The sequence below is a fragment of the Leopardus geoffroyi genome, chromosome B3 (assembly GCF_018350155.1).
Source record: "Leopardus geoffroyi isolate Oge1 chromosome B3, O.geoffroyi_Oge1_pat1.0, whole genome shotgun sequence".
NCBI classification, from domain to species: Eukaryota; Metazoa; Chordata; class Mammalia; order Carnivora; family Felidae; genus Leopardus; species Leopardus geoffroyi.
In genome coordinates, this window is record NC_059337.1 from 5,681,285 (window position 1) to 5,697,753 (window position 16,469).

At 46.3% G+C, this 16,469-nt stretch overlaps 1 long non-coding RNA gene across 1 annotated transcript; it reads right to left on the minus strand.

Moving 5' to 3' along the window:
* Nucleotides 1-1,522: 1,522 nt before the first annotated feature.
* LOC123584465 lies at nucleotides 1,523-16,449 on the minus strand. The gene is made up of 3 exons (XR_006705447.1): nucleotides 16,105-16,449; nucleotides 15,900-16,016; nucleotides 1,523-1,570 (listed from the first exon to the last, which is right to left on the minus strand). It is a non-coding gene; the product is annotated as an uncharacterized LOC123584465 (long non-coding RNA).
* Nucleotides 16,450-16,469: the final 20 nt, after the last annotated feature.

Here is a 16,469-nt window from a genome sequence, read left to right on the forward strand (position 1 = left end):
TGAGTTGGAGCCCCACGTCGGGCTCTGAGCTGCTGGCTCGGGGCCTGCTTGGGATTCTTTCCGTCTCTCTCTCTGCCCCTCCTCCACTCACGCTCTATCTCTCTCCCAAAAATAAATAAATAAACATTAAAAAAACACATAACATTAACAAGTCAGGCAACAACAGGTGTTGGCGAGGATGCGGAGAAAGAGGATCTCTTTTGCATTGTTGGTGGGAATTCAGGCTGGTGCAGCCACTCTGGAAAACAGGACGGAGGTTCCTCAAAAAACTAAAAATAGAACTACCCTACGACCCAGCAATGGCACTACTAGGCATTTATCCACGGGATATAGGCATGTTGTTTCAAAGGAGCACACGCACCCCAATGTTTATAGCAGCACTATCCACAATAGCCAAAGTATGGAAAGAGCCCAAATGTCCATCGATGGATGGATGGATAAAGAAAATGTGGTGTATACATACAATGGAGTATAACTTGGCAATCAAAAAGAATGAAATCTTGCCATCTGCAACTACGTGGATGGAACTGGAGGGTATTATGCTAAGCGAAATTAGTCAGAGAAAGACAAATATCATAGGACTTTACTCATAGGAGGACTTTAAGATACAAAACAGATGAACAGAAGGGAAGGGAAGCAAAAACAATATCAAAACAGGGAGGGGGACAAACATAGACTCATAAATATGGAGACCAAACAGAGGGTTGCTGGAGGGGTTGTGGGAGGGGCGATGGGCTAAATGGGTAAGGGGCATCAAGAAATCTATTCCTGAAATCATTGCTGCACTATATGCAACAACTATAACTAACTTGGATATAAATTTAAAAAAAAATTTAAAAAGAAATAAATAGAGGGCAAAAAAACCCACAAACCAACACACACACACACACATAGCAAACTCTTATAGGGGCTCCCGGGTGGCTGGTCAGTTTAGTGTCTGATTCTTGATTTTGGCTTAGGTCATGATCTCACGGTTTATGGGACTGAGCCCCACATTGGTCTCTGTGCCGATGGTGCACAGCCTGACTGGGATTCAATCTCTCCTTCTCTCCCTGCCCCTCAAAAGAAATAAATAAACTTAAAAACAATCCTCTTATAGAAGAATACTTAATCACAGAGAAAAGCGCCCATAAAGGATTTGGTTAAAAAATGGAGGTGAACACATTACTGTATTTTATCAGTTTTGGATACGTGTTGCTTTTCACCTCTTAACATCTGAAATAGGGTGCATCAAAAACCAATTCCAGGTGAATTATAGATATTCATGCGAAAGGTGAAACAATAAAGCTTCTAGAAGATACTCTAGGAGAATATCTTCATAGTCTTGGGGTAAGAAAAGACTAATGAAACAGGAAACAAAGCATACCCATAAAAGGCCAGTAAATTGGACTACATTAAAATTAAGGAATTTTTGTGCATCAAAAGATGTATTAAGAAAATAAGAAGGTAAGCCCCTGGGGCATGTGGGTGGCTCACTCAGTTAAGCATCCGTATCTTGATCTCAGCTCAGGTTTTGATCTCAGGTTCCAGAGTTCAAGCCTCAAACTGGACTCCACACTGGGCATGAAGCCTGTTAATAAATAAATAAATAAGTAAATAAGTAAGTAAGTAAATAAATAAATAAATAAATATTAAAGTAAAGCCACTGAATAGGAGAAAACTTTTACAGTGTATGTATCCAAAAAAGGGAACTCAGGGGCGCCTGGGTGGCGCAGTCGGTTAAGCGTCCGACTTCAGCCAGGTCACGATCTCGCGGTCCGTGAGTTCGAGCCCCGCGTCGGGCTCTGGGCTGATGGCTCGGAGCCTGGAGCCTGTTTCCGATTCTGTGTCTCCCTCTCTCTCTGCCCCTCCCCCGGTCATGCTCTGTCTCTCTCTGTCCCAAAAATAAATAAACGTTGAAAAAAAAAATTAAAAAAAAAAAAAAAACAAAAAGAAACAAAAAAGGGAACTCATACCAGAATATATATCAAACTCCTACAAGTCACAAACAGGCAGAATCCAGTGGAAAAAAAAATGCACAAGACTTGAGACAGGCACTTCATAAAAGAGAATAATCAAATGAATATTAAGCATATGAAAAGGAGCGCAGTCCCCTCAGTTTCCAGGGAAATGAAATGTACAACCACCACAAGGGGCGCCTGGGTGACTCAGGCTGTTAAATGTCAACTCCTGATTTTGACTCAGGTCATGATCTCACGGTTTGTGGGTTCGAGCCCCGTGTCGGGCTCTGTGCGGACAGCTCAGAGCCTGGAGCCTGCTTCGGACTCTGTGTCTCCCTCTCTCTCTGCCCCTCCCCCACTCATGCTCTGTCTCTCTCTCTCTCTGTGAAAAATAAATAAACATTAAAAAAATTAAAAAAAAAAACCCAGTAGAATAGATCCATAAATTGTGGCAGATTCGTAAAATGGAGTGTCAGACAGCAACAGAATAAATTATAACTATTTTATGCAAAAGCATGGATGAGTTTCACAGACGCAACGTTGAGAAGTAAGACACAGCAGAATACGTGCGTCTGATTCCATTTCCATCAAAACAAAAATAGGCAAAAACCAGTCCATTTTAGTAGGATTTAGGATGGCAGTTACTTTGGGAGAAGTTGGGAAAAACTGTGCCAGGAGGTGCATGAGGAGGGTTTTTGGGGGTGCTGGTGATGTTATGTTTCCTGAGCTGGGCAGTGACTGGGGGAACATTCATAAGTTATACATCAGTAGCTTGTGTACTTTTCTGCGTATGTGAATACATATATTATGCTCCGGTAAAAAGTTAAAAAAAAAAAAAAAAAAAGGAGGGCGGATAGAGAGAGAGTTGGACAGAGGATATTAATTACTCACAGACCTTTGTTGAAAGACTCGTTCAATGATGCCTGTCCAATGATGGAATACAAGACACTACCCCGAGCTAAGAAACTGGCAAAACATGCTGACGAATCTACTGGAAAAACATGAGGGAACTTAGAAAACTCACTGGAATTAAAATACTATGGAATAACAACATGGAATATAGCAGAGAAGAAATTGGAGAGAAATCATAGAAGTTTCTCGTATTTGTAAGACCCAGAAAGAAAAATTATCAGTTTTAAACTTTGTAAAGTCAAGTTAAGAATTTAATTTCTAGGGGCGTCTGGGTGGCTCAGTCGGTTGAGCGTCCGACTATGGCTCAGTTCATGATCTCACAGTTCATGAGTTCAAGCCCCACATCAGGCTCTGTGCTGACAGCTCAGAGCCTGGAGCCTGCTTCGGATTCTGTGTGTCTCCCTCTCTCTCTGCCCCTCCCTTGCTCATGCTCATGCTCATGCTCTGTCTCTCTCTCAAAAATAAATAATAAACTTAAAAAAAAAAGAATTTAATTTTTAGGGGTACCTGGGTGGCTCAGTCGGTTAAGCGTCCAACTCTTGATTTCAGCTTAGGTCATGATCTCACGGTTCATCAGTTCGAGCCCCATGTCCGGCTTTGCACTGAGTGTGGAGCCTGCTTGGGATTCTCTCTCTGCCTCTCCCCTTCTCACTCTCTCTCTCAAAAATAAAATCTGAAGGGGCACCTGGGTGGCTCAGTTAGTTAAGCGTCCAACTTCAGCTAGGGTCATGATCTCACGGTTTGTGAGTTCGAGCCCCACATTGGGCTCTGCGCTGACGGTGTGGAACCTGCTTGGGGCTCTCTCTCTGCCCCTCCCCCAATGATCTTCCTCTCAAAATAAATAAACTTCAAAAACTCAAATATTAAAGTAAATATATAAAATCATAATCAAAAAATTCTCAAACATAGAGTTAGTCATAACTAAAATAGGACGCATGAACATCGGGCTTCCTGATGGGGTGCATTGGGAGTGACACAATTTATGTAAAATTCCTGTTAAAGGTGTTTAACTTGAATCCAGCGATAAGGAAACCACCAGACAAAAGAAACAATGTAACTGTTAGGATATTCTACCAAACAGCTGACATGGCTTTTTCAAAAATAGCAAGGTTATAAACACCTCCCACCCATCCACACACAAAAGGACAGGGTAGTGCTTTGGGTTAGAGAAAACTAATGAGGCATGACAACCACAGCAAGGCATGATCTTTATTGGATTCTGGATCCCTGACTGGCTCCCTAAATGTCACGAAATTGAGACAACTTGGAACAATGAATATGGGCTACCTGTTACATAGCATTATTGCATCAATGTTAAATTTTTTGTGTATGATGATGTGGTGCCCGTTTTTGTTGACTCACTAGTGCTTTCCTCTAGCATAATTCTCAAACTTCTGGGATTTAGGACCCCTGTACACTCTTGGGAGTTGTTGAGGACTCCAAAAAGCTTTGTTTATAGGAGTTATACAAAACTACATTTACTGAGTTAAAAGTTAAAGCAGATTTTTTTTTTTTTTTTTTTTTTTTTTTTTTTAGGTTTATTTATTCAGGGGCACCTGGGTGGCTGCCAGTTGGGTGTCTGACTCTGGATTTCAGCTCAGGTCATAATCTCAGGGTCGTGGGATTGAGCCCTGTGTCGGACTCTGCACACTGGGCATAGAGTCTGCCTGAGATTCTCTCTCTCTCTCTTCCTCTCCCCCTCTCCCCTGCTCATGCTCTCTCCCTAAAAAAAAAACAACAAAACACTACATTCCCCTCCCCCCCCCCCCAAAAAAAAAAACAACTTAGTGGGAGGGTTGTTTGTTTTCATTTTTGCAAATCTCTTCCTGGCTGACTTGATGGAAACAGCTGGACTCTCATCTCTGCTTCTGCATTCAGTCTGTTGTACATGTTGTTTTGCCTGAGGAATATGAAGGCGATCCGGCCACACACAGATTTATATTTGGAAAAAGGAAAATGAAGGAGGATTAAAAAAAAAATTTTTTTTTAATGTTTACTTATTTTGGAGAGAAAGAGCACCAGCAGGGGAGGGGCAGAGAGAGAAGGAGACACAGAATCCAAAGGAGGCTCCAGGCTCTGAGCTGTCAGCACAGAGCCCTATGCAGGGCCCTGAGATTATAATGAACCTGAGATTATATCCTGAGCAGAAGTTGCCTGCTTAACCGACTGAGCCACCCAGGCACGCCACGAAGGAGGATTTTAACAGCTTTTCGAATATTGCAGATATTCTCTCCCCTCTGATTATCAAAGACCACTTAATTTTTATTTTTTAAGCTTACTTTATTTTTAAAAAATCATTTTATTTTTTTAAGTAAACTGCACCCAACACGGGGCTTGAACTCATGACCGAGAGATCAAGAATCACATGCTCTTCCGACTGAGCCAGCCAGGCACCCCAAATGTTTAATTTTTAATTTAATTTTTAATTTTTTAAAAATTAATTTTATTTATTTTAAAATTTACATCCTAGTTAGTTAGCATATAGTGCAACAATGATTTCAGGAGTAGATTCCAGTGACTTATCCCCCAACTGTTTAATTTTTTTAATGTTTATTTATTTTTGAGAGAGGCAGAGACAGAATGTGAGTGGGTTGGGGCAGAGAGAGAGGGAGACACAGAATCTGAAGCAGGCTCCAGGCTCTCAGCTGTCAGCACAGAGTCTGATGCGGGGCTCGAACTCATGGAGCTGAGAGATCATGACCTGAGCCGAAGTCGGACGCTCAACCGACTGAGCCACCCGGGTGCCCCCCAGCTATTAAATTTTTAAGGATCCGCAATACTAAAAGCAGACAATAGAGTGGAAGAAAGCAAAAGAATGAGTTTGAAAAAATTAACAGATGAGACAGCAGGGCCATGCACACACAGGTCAGAGGAGCCAGCATGCCGTCTGAGGCTCCCCAGGTTTCCCTGCACCAGGAAGGAGACCAGACACAGGTGGCTTTTTTTTTTTTTTTTATAAGTCAATTGCAGGTCCTTGATATTGAACAAGAAAGCAGCAAGAGGCATCAGCAGCTGAGAGCGTGCCTCTATGCCGCTCCATACCGGAAGGTACAATTTGGGGAGAAAAAAAAAGTGTGCTATACCTAGTTAGTTATGGTATCTACTAGTACACCTTTCTAGTTGGTTTTCACACAAGCAATTCTCCAATCCTCGCAGGACTGAATGTCCTACAATTTAACTCAATTCTGACACCACCTGCCTGGAGACAGCATCAGATCCCACAGGGGAAGGGCTCCTTCCCGTCAGACTGATGCCAGCTGCAGATCTGGGACACTTGCACTTTGGACCAATCGGCTATAAGTTGGGGGTTCCCAGGACCCTCTCCTCGGGTCCCATCATCTGCTGGAATAGCCCACAAATCTCAGGGAAATATCGATTCACATGTATCGACTTATTATACGGGATATCTAAAGGATTCCGATGGACAGTCAGATGAAGAGGTACATTAGAGTGAGGTCCAGAAGGTCCTGAGCAAAGGAGATTCTGTCCCAGTTTATAAATAATGAAGGACACTCCTGTCACTCAGCAAATTCCAAGGGGTTTAGGAGTTCTGTGCCAGGGACTGGGGACAAAGACCAAAAATATTTCTATACCACAACTTTCTTATAAGACAGGCAAGGCAGTGAGGGATACATCTGGCTTAGAGTTGAAGAATCATGAACAGAACATCTAAGAAGTTACATTTCAGGACATAAGACTTTCACCTGAGTTAAAGTTGAATGCATGTCTCAACCACTGATCTTGACTGGGTTAGAGAAAAAGGATTGCGATTTTCCAAATTTGCACAGTTGCTTCTGTGTCAAAAATTAGCTTTATAGCTTCTTTCATTAAAACATGTTTTGTTTTTTTTTAATGTTTATTTATTCTTGAGAGAGAGAGAGAGAGAGAGAGAGAGAACGCAAGCAGGGGAGGGGCAGAGAGAGGGAGACACAGAATTTGAAGCAGGCTCCAGGCTCTGAGCCGTCAGCACAGAGCCAGATGTAGGGCTCGAGCTCATGAACTGTGAGATCACGACCTGAGTTGAAGTGGCCTGAGCCATCCAGGTGCCCCAGAACACATTCTGATCAAATAATCTTGCAGAGGAAAGATAACCTAGCTTCAAGGCTGTGACGTGAAAGCAGAGAGAAAATGATAGATTTTCTGCCCAGTTATCAGGTTTAGGATCTTTTTAAGAAGTGTTCCCAGAAGCACCGCTATGTTGTCTGTGCCAAAAATTTTATGTACTGTCCTTGAGCGTGAAAAACAGTCAACTGGCCGGTTGTATAGAGTCCACACCGGTCCTCCCACCAAGAGCCTCGTGACTGTCACAGGCTTGTTTTCATCCGGTGTGAGGCAGTGACAGATTCCTGCAGGAGGAGTTATTGGAATGTCGTCCTTTTCTATGAAAGCCTGGATCTCCTCGTCCTCTTTACCTTTTACATCAAAGTATCCACTGACAGCAGGGGGGCGGCGAACCTCACATCCAAGCCCAACGGCTCCTTACCACGTGCCTTCACCTTTTCTTTGTTTCTTCCAGTTTATCTTTGCGTATGGTTACCACGTGCATCCAAGAGTAGTTTCCCTTATTGGATCCCTTCTCGTTCTGGGTCACGCACGCATTTGTCAGCTTTCCAGTAAAGGACGCGGAGCTGGCGTGGCGGCTCCAGACGGACCCAGCGGCCGGGCTCTTGGGCGGTGAGGCCACCCTGGGTCATCCTGGGACTCACCTCTGTGCTAGGCCTGCGCCACGGTCCTTCCCCGGGGGTGGGTATGGCAAGCATCAGGGTCACCCCAACTTGCACGGCCAACCCGGCTCCTTGATCCAGAAAGGCCCGGGTGGCCTTTCTGCTTTGTGTATCTGGGCGCTCCACTGCCCAGCCTTGGTTTCCTGTGTTTCCTGGTTCCTGAGACTGGGTGAGACCCCACCTGGGGATTCTTTTATTATAACAAAACGTACAAGTGATAGTTTCTTAAAGGTTAACTGTAACGTGGACTCCAGAACAACGTCAATGTGCCTCTCCTACTCTGTTACATTCGTATCTGTTACATTCAAATGCATTCATTTAAAAAAGATTTTTAAGCTTATTTATTAATTTTGAGAGAGAGAAAAAGAGCAAGCAGGGGAGGCGCAGAGAGACAGGGAGAGGGACAATCCCCAGCACGCTCTGCGCTATCAGAGTGGAGCCCGATGCGGGGCTGGAACTCACGAACCGTGAGATCATGACCTGAGCAGAAACCAAGAGTCGGGCGCTTAACTGACTGAACCACCTAGGTGCCCCTCAAATTTATTCTTGGACAGATTTTTTAACCCATGCATAACATTTTAACATCAGTACTGGTCACCTGGAAAATACTGGATTGCTGAGTTATGCAAATCTTCTAAAAACTGATATATTTCACTACACAATATGAAAAAAAATCACATTTGGGAATGCCACCAATCTCATTAGCAACATCCTTAACAACTGGGAAGCTCTCAAGTTCAGGGGATATGTACAAGTTTTACAAAATTTTAGTTTCCCTTGAAAGCTTAAATGTTGGGCACCTGGGTGGCTCAGTTAGTTGAGCACCCCACTTCAGCTCAGGTCATGATCTCGCTGGTTGTGGGTTCGAGCCCCACATTGGGCTCTGTGCTGACAGCTCGGAGCCTGGAGCCTGCTTCGGATTCTGTGTCTCCCTCTCTCTCTGCTCCTCCCCTGCTAACGCTCTGTCTCTCTCTCAAAAATAAATATTACAAAAAAAAAAAAAAAGCTCATATGTTATCATTGACAACAAATACTGTCCATTACTTCCTTGAAATGACTAATTTCATTCATTTTTGAGATAATATCTGCCAGATATTCAAGTCTGAAAAACTATAGTTTCTCTATCAGTTGTTCTTTCCAGTTAAAATAGTGATCTAGGGGCGCCTGGGTGGCTTAGTCGGTTAGGCGGCCGACTTAGGCTCAGGTCATGATCTCGCGGTCCGTGAGTTCGTGATCTATGGGGGCGCCTGGGTGGCTCAGTCAGTTAAGCTTCCGACTTTCGATTTTGGCTCAGGTCATAATCTCATGCTTCGTGAGATTGAGTCCCATATGGGGCTCTGTGCTGACATTGTGGAGCTTGCTTGGCATTCTCTCTCTCCCTCTCTCCCTTTGCCCCTTCCTCCTTTCAAAAATAAATAAATATTTTTAAAAAATGGTGTTCTATGAAAAAGGCAACTCAAATAAGCCTTTAAATGCCTTTCCAGAAGACAACCATCTTACCTGGGTCTCCACCAGCAGCCCTTTCTACGCACTTCCCACTTTTATTATCTAGGCCATTTGAAAGAGGTATACCCATGAGTAAATATTTCATATAGTTATTAATTTTTACTGCTTTATTAAGGATACCTTCATACTGTCTCTTAAACCCAAAGAATGCATGCGGTGTGCAATCAAATCACTGCTACCAGAGTTTGGTGCCTGTGTCTGATTCCTGGTAAACTGCCAGCAGTTTTCCCCAGGTGCGCAAACATTAACACTGACAAAGTAACTTCTCAGTATCGTTATGGTAACAGTTTTGCCCTCCAGGATAACCCCATCCTTCCCCCTTCTGGGTCTGAGGGCCACACTTTGAAAACCGAACCACATCCTCCTCTCCTCTCCACCGGACTTTACATGAAGTTCTTATCTTTCGTGCTCCTTGCTCCCAGGAACAGGGCAGCTCCACCCCCCACCCTTCCCACTTCCTTTCCCCCCCCCCCCCCCAACTCTTCCCTTCCCTGCTCACTCGCTCTGCTCTAGCAGGTGGCTGCTTTCAGCACTGGGGAGTGGCCAGCTGCCCTTGGTGGGGATTGCCTGAGAGCCCCTCACCCTTCTTTCCTGACCTCACTCCCTCTTCCCCTCCCCCAGGCTCATTAACCCTTCACTTCCCCTCAAGGGTGGAAAGGAAGCCAGAGGAAAAGCCTCAATATTGAAGGACACAGCCAGAGTGAGTCGTGCCAGGACTTGGGACACTGTAGAGCACCCACGTTACTGTGGCAGTTTGTTTTAGAAATGAAAAAAGTATGTATCTTGATTGTTCTTTTTCTGGTTATAAAATAGATGCTTGTTGCGTAATATTCAAACCACCCAGAATTGTATACAGTAGACATTGAGAGTCTCCCCTAATCCCCTTCCCCCCATGCTCTCTCTGGTTTAGGAACCTTCAAATTGTCACATATATGTATTTTTCATACATATGTATGTATATGACAATGGGATATTTCTCTGCAACTTTCTATTTCCACTTAATGTATTGTAATACAGCAATAAAAAAATAAATAATAATAAATAAAAAATCAGCAAATTAAAGATCTACTTCAGGGGAGCCTGGGTGGCTCAGTCGGTTAAGCGTCCGACTTCGGCTCAGGTCACGATCTCGCAGTCCGTGAGTTCGAGCCCCGCGTCGGGCTCTGGGCTGATGGCTCGGAGTCTGGAGCCTGCTTCCGATTCTGTGTCTCCCTCTCTCTCTGCCCCTCCCCATTCATGCTCTGTCTCTCTCTGTCTCAAAAATAAATAAAAACGTTAAAAAAAATTAAAAAAAAAAAAGATCTACTTCATTTTTTTAAAGTTTATTTTACTTAATCTTGGCGGGGGGGAGCAGAGAGAGAGAGGGAGAGAGAATCCTAAGCAGGTTCTGTGCTCAGTGAGGTGCCCTACGCAGGGTTCGATCCCACGTGAGATCGTGACCCGAGCCAAAATCAAGAGTTGGACACTTAACCCAGCCACCTTGGTGCCCCAAGAGACTATAAACAGTGCTGCAGTGAAAACCTTCCTCTTATACCCGTGAGCATCTTACGGTGAGTATTTCTATGGTATCCAGTCACTCAAAGTGAAATTTCTGGATGAAAGGGTATGCCCGTTTTATAAAAGGATGTGTGCCACCCAACTGCCCTCCAAAGAGATTATACTAGCTAACACTCCCTCCAACCACATCCACTGTATTTTGAAACGACCTCTTTATACATCCATTTCCCTGACACCCCCAGTGAGCTGAGGTTCCTTCAGGAATTGGAATGTGCCCTCTTTTCTATCCCTGGGTCACAACTGTCATGTCACAGGAGCTCATTCATGTGAATGAACGGATGTGGATGAATGAATGGACAATATGAACAACACCACTGTTAAAAAAAAAAAGAGAGAGAGAGAGACAACAGGGGCACCCATGTGGCTCAGTTGGTTGAATGTCTGACTCTTGATTTTGGTTCAGGTCATAATCCCAGGATCCTGGGATGGAGCCGTGTGTGGCTCCAGGCTGAGTGTGCAGCCTGCTTAAGATTCTCTCTCTCTCTCTCTCTCTCTCTCTCTCTCTCCTTCTCCCCCACTTGTGCTCTCTCTCTCTCAAAAAAAAAAAAAAAAAAAAAAAAGGAAAGAAAAGAAAAAAGACAACAGGCCCCCCAAATGCCAAAAATGGACTTACTTGTGCTAAGTCCGGTGTCAGTAAACCAAGACTTAATACCTAACTTAATGGCTGTTTCAGCGTCTCCCAGGGATGTGAACTTTAACCAGTCAATCTGGAATTACCTGTTCAGCACTAGTAAGGTAATCCACCTGATAGACCCCTTGTGTCCTCCATAGGAAGGTAACCTTGTCTGGAAATAATCCACTCTTTGCTAGCAACTTCCTTGTCCTGCTCCCTTCTGCCTATTAAAGCCATTTTATTTATTTGTTTTTTACTTTTTTTTTTTAAATCTTTATTTATTTTTGAGAGAGAGAGAGGGAGAGAGAGAGAGCACGAGCCAGAGTGTGAGCAGGGGAGGAACAGACAGAGAGGGAAACACAGAATCTAAAGCAGGCTCCAGGCTCTGAGCTGTCAGCACAGAGCCTGACACGGGGTTCAAACTCATGAACCGTGAGTTCATGACCTGAGCCAAAGTCGGTGCTTAAATGACTAAGCCCCCCAGGCGCCCCCTATAAAATCCATTGTTATTATATTATATTATATTATATTATATTATATTATATTATTACTATATTTTGGAGAGAGAAAGTGGGGGAGAGGGGCAGAAAGAGAGGGAGAGAGAGAGCCTGGCACTGGGCTCAATCCCACAATCCTGGGATCGTGACCTGAGCTGAAACTGAGAGTTGGATGACCAACTGACTGAGCCATCCGGGCGCTCCAAAAGCCTTTCATTTTGTACAGGTCTTTGGAGCTCCTTTCTACCTGCTAGACAGGACTCTGCCCAGTTCATGAAATGCTGAATAAAGCCAATACAACCTTTACATTTTATTCAGGTGAATGTCAAGACCGCCAACAGGTTTCTTGCCTGTGCGTCAGGCACCATTTTAAGCATTCAATCTGCACAAATTTCTTTAATCCTCATAACTACTAGGAGTGGGTGCTGTTATTATCCCCATTGGCAGATGAAGAAATTGAGGCTGGGAACTTGAGTGGCTTGCCCAGGCAATGAGCCAGTCGACTTCCGCAAACAGGCAGAAACCTTTACCCTCCAGGAATGATGCCTCCGGTTCCGTTTTAATGCCTTTTTAATCATTTCTCCTTGCCCCATCTTTTGGATCTCCAGTTTTCTTAGGGATTAACTGAAGCAACCTGAGAGAATATTTCATAAAGGTAAGTAGTATTCTGGGGTGCGTGGGTGGCTCCATTGGCTAAGCACCTGACTCCTGACTTCAGCTCAGGTCATGATCTCACCGTTTGTGAGTTCGAGCCCCATGTTGGGCTCTGCGCTGAGGGTGTGGAGTCTGCTTGGGATTCTCTCTCTCTCTCTTCTCTCTGCCCCCCCGCTTCTCAAAATAAATAAATAAATAAACTTAAAAAAGTATTAAATAGTATTCTGACATCTTCCAAATTTGTGTCTGGACCCTGCCTGTTATTATCCATAGGTTTGTTTTACAAAGTTAAAACCAGAGTAGCATAGCGTGCTCTTTCATCGGGAGGGGGTCTGGGGAGTTGTCTACCCTGCATGATGACTTAGGTGGAAACGAATGCTGTGTGCCCCCTGCCCCCCGTGCAGGCTTGAAAAGGTGGGCTTGGCCACCCGGGAGTGCAAAGAGTCTACCTGATGGGAGGAAGGGGCAGTGCACAGAGTCAGGGACTGTTTGGGGGAACGGCTAAATTTAGGGTGCTTGGGGAGAGGAAACAGTAGAAGAGAAAGACGGTGAGGAAAGTAAAGGCCAGGAAATGTTATAAGCTAATTCAGACTCTACTGTATCAGGCGTGGGGAGCTAGTGCAGGTATCTGGCTGTGGGGTAAAGCTCTCGGGGCTGTGCTTCAGGGTGGCGTGGTGGGAGCAGTGGTCAGGTGACTGGGAAGGGGCGGGAACAGACTGCTGGCAGGGAAATCAGTTTAGAAATGACCATAAACAGCTCTGCTATCAACACCCTCCCCTCCCCCCCCACACATACACTTACCCTGCCTTCTCCTCTTTTCGGATTTCTAATAATGGCATTCCTATTCTTCTAGCCCCAGGGACCCAGGGATGGAAGTCTGAGTCACTCTGACTCTTCTCCCTGCCCAAGTCCTGCCAGCTGCAATTTCTGCTGATTCTATCTCTACCCGGTCTCTGGAGTCTTAAGGGTCCTGCCAGGATGCTATGTCAGGCCTGCGCCCGGTTCAGGGACTCTTGGCCTCCCTTGCCCAGTCCTGATCCTCTATCCCCCAACACCCCCTCACGGCTATTGTCAGACTTTACACCCCGCCTGCAAACATACCAGGAAACTAATGCCCTGGGGTGTCCACCTGGGTGAAGTACAAGCCCCTCACCTCTCCCAGCCTTCTTGTCCAGCCTTCTCCCAGATCTTAAATATCTTTTTTTATTAAAAAAAATTTTTTTTAATGTTTTATTTATTTTTGACAGAGAGAGAGACAGAGCATGAGTGGGAAAGGGGCAGAGAGAGGGAGACACAGAATCCGAAGCGGGCTCCAGGCTCTGAGCTGTCAGCACAGAGCCCGACGCGGGGCTCGAACTCACGGACTGTGAGATCGTGACCTGAGCGGAAGTCAGACGCTTAACCGACTGAGCCACCCAGGTGTTCCCAGATCTTAAATATCCTTAAGGGCCAGCTTGCTGGATGCTCTGACCCTACGCTCACCAGGCCCTCCCTCATCAGAAATAGTTTTGGCTTTGAGAGATGCCTCACTGTCATCTAAGCTCTTCTTGGGACACTTGCCTCTTGTGCCTGGTTTGTGGTGATTGCACACATGTGTGTCTGGCTCCCAAAGGGATTGAGTGATGAGCATTTTTGTGCCCCCCACAGGAAACTTGCATATGACCTAGTCTCAATAACTAATTGCAGTTTGATTAAAAATATGGAAGGGTATGGGGTGCCTGGGTGGCTCAGTCAGTTGAGCATCTAACTCCTGATTTCCGCTCGGATCATGATCCCAGGGTCTTGGGATTGAGTCTCAAGTTGGGCTCCATGCTAAACGTGGAGCCTTCTTGGGATTCTCTTTCTCCCTCTGCCCACCCCTCTCTAAAATACAGTTTAAAAAAATTTTTCAAAAAACATGGAAGGGTGGAGTTTCACTTCTGCTGACCCCAAACTGGAGGATCTGAGCATTTTTCCTTTAAACACTATTTTTCTATGAAGTGGCTGTCAGGGCCAGGAGTTATGACCACCAGGAATTCCAAGCAAGTGTAGGGGCGCCTGGGTGGCTCAGTCGGTTAAGCGTCCGGCTTCGGCTGAGGTCATGATCTCGCGGTTTGTGAGTTCAAGCCCCGCGTCAGGCTCTGTGCTGACGGCTCAGAGCCTGGAGCCTGTTTCAGATCCTGTGTCTCCCTCTCTCTCTGCCCCTCCCCCATTCGTGCTCTGTCTCTCTCTGTCTCAAAAATAAATAAAGGTTAAAAAAAAAAAAAAAAAAGAATTCCAAGCAAGTGTAGTTAATAGGGATTCTGTTTTCTCCTTTTTTCTTAAAAGAGCACTAGACTGTGAGCCACATACGTGGGTAGGAACCAGAGTTCTGCGACTTCCTGGCTCTGTGACTTTGAGTAAGTGTCCTAACCTCTCTGAGCCAAAGGAGTTGCCACCAGCTGCCTCGCCAAACGGGCACTGTATGGGGAAGGCTGGCATGGAGCTGGGGCCCTGGGAGGCAGGGAGTAAGAAGCAGTTTGATCTCGAGACTTTGCCTCAACTGCCCTGGGCTGCTACTGTGTTTGCGAAAAACACATGTGCCCCCACCCTGATCCCTATGCAGGTGAGGGCTGGACTCTGGAACACACCGAGGCTTCCGTGCCGCCTCTCACTGGGGCCTCGGACACCCCGGTCTACCACGTAAAGGAACAGATGAGCCCCTGGGGACAGGCAGCAAATTCTTCCTGACCTTTTCAGAAGCGGTAGTCTGGGTGGTTGACATACATTAACTGAATCTCATTGTTTGGGCCAGAAGGATTCTCAGGGGGTCCATTCTCCCCGTTGACAGGTATGGACACTGAGGCCCAGGTGCCTGGTAAGACCAGGATGGCATAAATCCAAATACCAGAGGCCTCCAAGGTCTTTGATGGTGTTTTGAGCAAGAGAATTGGGAACGGAGTGAAAGGGATTAGGAGTCATTCTGGGACACGCTGGCCCAAGATCAGGCCTCTGACTGAGACCTCAGACTTTGAGGGGGTCCAAAAGCAACCTCCCCTTGGACCCAGTCTGCTGGATCTCAGGGCCAAAGCAGTAGCTCTGTCTGGCTGGGACAGGGAGAAGAAGCACTAAAGTCGGTAATTCAAGGTCGCTTTCCTGGCCCAGCCCCATCTGGCAATGTTGACTGTTGAGGCAATGTTAGGGGAGAGCTGGGGACACAGGGCAGAACGTGGTTGCTAACGTTCGGAGTGAGATGGTGTGACCGGGACAGTGGGGGCTGGGGTCAGATTTTTCTAAATAAAACCCAGCCCGGGCTGGTGTCCCATTTCAAGAACATGGGTGAGGAGAGTTTAGTCGCTGATGACAGAACCAATCAGTATGGTCTTGTGCGTGTAAACAGACAAACATGGACCTGTTTGCCAGGGTGGGGGCTGAGCTCGCTCATTCAGTCCAGGCTGCACGAAGACTCATCTGGATCGTGATAAGCCATCAACTACAACCACTGAGCGCAGGCTGTGCTCGGAGCCTTTTTACTTACGTTATTGCACCCACGTCTCCTGGGAGCCCTGTGGCTGTTACAATTGCCATTTCGGACGGGGGGAAAAAACAGACTCTGGCTATGCCGGATGACTTCGAGGATTAGCCGCTTGACCTTCTGGGGAGAAGCAGAGGAGAGAGTTCGGCTCTTGACTCCGGACAGTCTACGCAACCCGTGGAGGGGACAGGAGTATCTGAGAGCGCACCTGAAAAGAGCCGACGTGCCCGTGGTCTCAGTTCAGGAACACGGAACCCGCGCTTGGTTAAGGCGAAGGAGCTTCCGCCCAGCAAACGCCAAGGGCGCGGGAGTTGGCTCACTTTGGGGGGGATTAAGCTGATTCGTCAGCAACTGACACCCTGGCTTGAATAGGGCGTCCTGGAGAGAGGGGCTCGGCCTCGCTACCTGCTGCCCTAAGCCCCCAGCTCCGGCCCCCGCTCGCGGGCCGGTGCGCGTCTCCCTCGCCTCTCCCCGGCAGTTCAGCCGGGCTGCGCGCGGCGCCAATGGCAGCGCGGGCTGCGCGCTGGGGCGGGGTCGGGCCTGCGCGGGGGCCCCCGAGGGGTCGGGCTCGGT